The sequence below is a fragment of the Cyrtonyx montezumae genome, unplaced genomic scaffold (genome assembly GCF_038088225.1).
Source record: "Cyrtonyx montezumae isolate F1298 unplaced genomic scaffold, pur_monq_1.0 scaffold_13, whole genome shotgun sequence".
Lineage (NCBI taxonomy): Eukaryota > Metazoa > Chordata > Aves > Galliformes > Odontophoridae > Cyrtonyx > Cyrtonyx montezumae.
The window spans coordinates 16,973,771-16,979,770 of NW_027071859.1; positions in this window are offsets into that span (position 1 = coordinate 16,973,771).

Sequence of the window (6,000 nt, forward strand, 5' to 3'; positions counted from 1 at the left end):
TGTTCAGCATCTGCAAAACGATTTGGGAGACTTGCAGGCGTCACTTTGTCCGTGTGAAACCTTACGAGTGGTATGCCCTCAATAATCTGGCATCCATATGTTCTAGGACAGCTTGAAGTATAATCGTCATTGCTTCTTTCATGCACCTTTGCCTCCAAATACTCAATTTTGTAGAGAAAGGCCAGGATTATCTTTAGCTGCTGATGAATCCCATCCTCTTGCAAAATCTAGAGTAGAAATCAAATTCTTGAACAACAGTTTTCCCCACAAAACCCAATCTCCTTTATGCTTGTTTGATTTGCACCTTTTGCACCTCCTTTGCTAACAGTGTTACAGTGATGCTCACTTTTCTTTTGTGGAACACATGCCATTTCGGTACAGTGACAGCAACAGAACATTGTATTAGCAAGTGATTAATGAGCTCTAAATTTCCCATTTCAGACAAAGTAGAAATTATAGATTTTAAAAATGATTTTCATATTAAAAGCTATGACCCAGCTATCAGTTCATCAGTCAAATTAATACCATCTAATGTGATAAAGGATGGATTTTGTTTTTTCATGGGCTGTGTATGCAGAGTAAACAAACTCTTCCACACTTAGTAAGGAAAGTTTCTTTTCAGTATTCTAAAAACACAAAATATCTGAACATTGAATGTCCCAAGTTCTGCCATCCTTGTTCTGTTTAACATCTTAATAAGTTCAAAACTTGTTTGACATACTTAGGAGAGTGTATCAATCTCTGTTATTTCTGATAATGAGGAGTTTATTATGGAAAATTATATAAATTGGATATCGCAGTTAGTTTGAAGCATATTGAAGGGAGAGATCTAGAGATCTCTGAGTATGTCTGCATGCTGCCAGCTTAGCTCTGCCTTTGACTGAATTGAGTTGGAGGTGATAATTCTTCCTGGGCTCAGAATTCCTGATGATTACGTGGATATCTGTATCACAGTCCTACTGAGGTGGATGCTGGGAGAATGTACTGCCTGAGGCTCTGTTCAGCACAGAGTCTGCTTGTATACGTGCATGTCATACAACATCCAAGATTCTTTGAGAGGTGGAGTGCAGCAAAACACTGGACAAACTCTCCCCATCACATCTGCAAATTGTGCTGCTATTTTCAGGTCACAGTTCATGCATGGGAAAGATATCTACAAAAGTGCTTTTCAGATGCTTCATCTATGAGCAGTAGCATTATAGTAACAGCACTTGCCAGGGAAAGTGTTCATTTCAGTTTTAATTTGGATGAGAGTGCTCAAATTCCATGTCTCTTTCTGTATCTGTAGAGTGCCTTGTAGTGCACTGCAGTACCTGCGTAGTGCCTCCACATACTTAGCTGGGCTTCCACAGTCATTTTGCAGCTGGCAGGACTGTGGGATGAGAAGGGGTGTGGGTTATCAGGCCATAGACATCGTCTGTAGACTGTGAAAAGAGTGCATTGTCTGATGGTTTATCTTTCTGTGTTTAGCCAACATACCACTGTCCTACTATTCCTTCACTGCATGGGTTAATGTCACAACGCATAGACAAATAGTTATTAGTCTTCTAAGTTTTGTTCTGCTTTTTTTATTCCACAATCATCCTTCATACCTCGAACTCTTCTGTTTTGATCTCCCTACCAGAGATGAGGAGGAGTAAATGAGTAGAGTTCTTTTAAACTTTTCTCTTTGTTGCTATTATTATTAATATTACTACTAGTAGTACTATTATTGCTATGACTACTACTATGACTACTACTACTACTTCCACTACTATTAATTTCTGTTCTGGAGCACTTATGCCTTGAAGTATAACACCTCTTCAGAAGAAGAAAGAGAACAATCTAGATTTTAGCAATACTTTCATGTAGTTCTAAAGTTGTTGCTTATGTTCGTAGTGGCAGAAATCTGTATATTCAAAGGGAAAGTGTCAGCATGGGCATGAGACAACACAGGCATATGTCTGAGTAGTATGGAATGTAAAGACATGCAGTAGGCTTTCAAAACCATCACTGCTCAGAAGATTCACCTGCATGTGTATAATGGGCTGAGACCGATTGCATCAACAAGGGCAAAACTACCAAGAGCCATAATAGAAAGTTTTAGAGAGTGATTTTTTATAGAAAGTAATTATGTCAGTATTTGTATTATTGGCTGTTAATGTTCTGTGTGAGCTGACAGGGATCATAAGGGTGGAAACAGCTCTAAGCACCATTCATAGACTGGGGTCGAGCCTCACTAGGAAGTGAAGGAGTAATATGATTTGGACAGACCCATACAAAAGAAAAAAAAATCTTATCAGGGACAGGGAACCAGAAAGAAGGAAACACACACGAACAAAGCAAGAACTACAGGCTGGATGTCAGAATTAGCAGTATCCATGGGAATTAAAATTATCTATGGGAAATGTAAAAGAGAAAAGCTGAAGGGCAAAAGAAGGAACAGAATGCAGAAGTGGTCTGTGACTCAGCAGCACAGAATGACCAGAGCAATATGTGAGAAGATATGAAATAGTGGAAAACAATGGTTTGATGTAAGGAACACTTTCAGGAGTGTGGGGCCAATGGACTAGAAGATGTTTATGACGGCTAAATAATAGTTTTTGCTAAATGTTATTACAGCATTTTGACAGTACTCGATCCAGCCAAAACTGAACTTCCTTTGCTTTCTAAATTGCAGGTAGTGCCATTAATTGAAAGTGTTTTTGTATGGAAATAGGTTAAGACACTAACATGTTTCTTTTGAACATTCCCCTCCTCCCAAATCTGAATCTCTTCCTCGGTAAATTTAGCCCTAAGTGATAATGGTTTCAATATTTATTTATTTATGAAAACAAATCTATGATTTCTATCTTGTCTGATCACCTTGTTTTCTTATTTTATTATTTCCGTATAACTTTTAATGCTAGTATTTCTTCTATCAAGTGCAAAAGCATTTAATCTTCAAAAGAATTGTAGATTAGACAAATAATTTATTCTCTTTATGAGAAAGCAAAATTGAAGAAACAAAACTAAATTTGTTCAAAAGTTCATGAACAGAGTGAGTTCTTAATTTCTAAACACTGAAAGTGGATATTTCGTATGGAATTCAGCAAATAGTGTCACTTCAGGTTTCTTTCTTTTGGCTTATAGGGATTCTTGTGTTGCATAAATGATAGAATTATTGGCTCCCCTGCCTTGCCTTAGCTGATGTCCTGTGGTTCACCTGGCTTGACTCACACTTGGAATCTCCAAATACAACAACAGTGCCCAAGTTTCAAGCAAAACAGGTAATATATATATATTTTTTCCAGTTAGTGTACTTTGCTTGGCTATTGTGGAATATAAGAAAAAAAAACAAACAGAAACACAAAACATTTTTGTACACTGCTGGTTTAGATATACTATGAAAAGCTGTTGAATGTCTGCAGCAAGAACTGCCAAATCAGAAGACACATTCCCTTACATATTGAATCATGGAGATTTTTCTATTAAAATAACATTAAATAGTTATTTTAATAGATTATTTATTTTTATTTTATTATTTATTTATTTATTATCAACATGAAAATGTTAATGAAATGTTTTGTTTCACTATAAGCCTTTTACTGTAGCAAACTACTAGGAGTTTTCTCCTCTTTCCTGAAGTCCCTCAGTAAAACATGAAGTGTTGGGAGCAGCTACTTGAAGATGCATCCTCTACTTATCCCAGTTCTTCTTGAAAATCTAAAAAAAATAATCCGATCTCTTTGAATGTTATCTGAGAGAAGTGAGAAAAAAAAAGAAAGAACTTTCTCTTTCAAACTGTATTGATGTATTTCTGTCACACCATTCCTTCCTCATCTCTCTGCTGAAATATCGTATTTAAAATGTCCTCAGATGAAAGACTTCCTATTGGTAAACTTTCTGTTACCCTACACTCTTGTAAAGGTTCCACCATATCTTTTTGCAGATGACAAGTACTGGGTATAGTGATCAAAATGTCTGCACACCCTGCATTAACATGGTGGCATAATGGTGTTTCCTGGTTTGCTTGCTACACCTTTCAAGTTAATTCCCTTTCCTAATAACAGTTTCTTCACTTGACAACTGCTGGCCACTGAGCTATTTTTTTCAGAGAGCTGTCCTTATGAAGTGTTCATAAAATCTACAACTTCACTGAGAAGCTTTTACTGCCTTTTTTACACTTCTCTCTGAACTTATGCTATTGGCCTCAGTTGGGCAGAGATGGGGCTAGATGGGCCTTACTCAGAAAGGCCATTCTTATGTTATGTGCTTGAGCAGCAGTAGTTAATATATAGACCATCAATATATTACTTTTGTTTTTCCCATGCTCACGGTTGTGCATTTATCAGTGCTGCAGTTCAGCTGACAAACCACTTGCTGAAGAGTGGAGACCTTTTGGAAGTCTCTGTCATAGCTCCCCAGGATACTAACTTTGTAAAACTCCTCTGGTGTGTAACTGGCCTTTTATTCTTGGACATTTACCCTATCATTTAAAAAAGAATTTATGTATGCAAGGACTTTCTCATGTGTAGCAGATTAAGTTCTTTAAGAATCTTGCAAAGGAACAAGTTAAGATCATTTTGTATCATCCTGCTCCACCTGTTTTTCGCTCTTTCAGAGAACTTCAGTCTATTTGTGAGACATGACTCCTAGTATAAAATTAAATTAGACAACTACTCGTTTTATTAGATTTGTTTCTAATTCTGTGCTTTCTTCTAGATCCAACCACTTTATCTAGCATGAAGTATCAGAGTTCTCTCTGAAAATCGGTACCTGCAGTTTTCAGTTCCTCTGAGATCTTTCCAAAAGTTGACATCATTTTTTGTGCCAAAGCTAATGTAACTAAATCACAACAGTGCTTAGATTTTTATGGACGTGTGCAGGAATACAGTCCAGGTGGTCTGTTCAGGTACTCTCCACTGACACTTAGCCTTGAAGATGATCTTAAGCAAATTCCACTCTGTGGAGAAAGACTGCAAAATGGAAATTAATGTATAATGAACAAAATCATTTAACTAGTTTGTTATTATCCTGTCTTTTTTTTATTTTTTCCTGGACACTTCAATCATCACTGGTGACAACTGGCTGACTATCTAATTCTGTGCTGGGAAAAAGGTGTTGTTTTTTTTCCCATAATTTTCATGCTTCTAAAAGGTTACTTCCTTAATCTTTATGGCTTTCCATATTGTTAAGTTCTACATATAAATATTTAATTTATACTCTTCCTCATTTCCCTTATTTGGACAAAGTTTCTATTTTCAGTGGAATGCCTCCTCTAAAACCAGTCTTTGACATGTCCATGTGTGGGGCTGGGGAAAGAAGACTTCTAAAATTTTTTTGCTGAGTAGTGTGCTTTCACCATGATGTCTTGTAACAGTTTCCATTACTGTTTACAAGCACTTTATCCTTCAGCTGCCACTTTTATTTTGGCTTTAATGGACTTATTTATCTCTATACAATTCCCTATTTCCTATTTCAGTGCTGTAATACTTTGATTTTCTTTTTTGCTCTTACTGGGAGCCTGAAGATTACCTTGTTATTATAGAACACTGCTCTGACAAAGACTTCAAGAACAGAGTTCATGCTCATGCAAGATTGCCCTCTTTTTTGTAGGGAGTCTTGGCCAGAATTTTCATCAGTGTCAGTGTTTGGTCTTTTGGCTGTTGCCAACAATATGCTTCAGACAGTGAGAAAGGCCAAAGGCCTCTGAACTGGTTCCTTGTCTAAAAAGGGATTGCACAGGGAAAATCTCTGTTGTGTTTTACAGTCAGACTGGTCATGTGAAAATGAGCTGGAAGATGATGGCCATCCAAACAGCCACAACTGATTTATTTACTCCCATAGCTGTGGACTAATATTCTTCCTTTGTTCCTTTGCCATGGAAAGCACATGGACATGATGCATATGATAAATATTGAAGATACATGTAAAAGCTACATGTACTCCAAGAGCCATAAGCTATTCCTCCTGGCTTTAGAGGTAAGCTTTTTTGTCCTTGGGATCCACACCTGTGGCTGTCGCCATGGATGAAATACA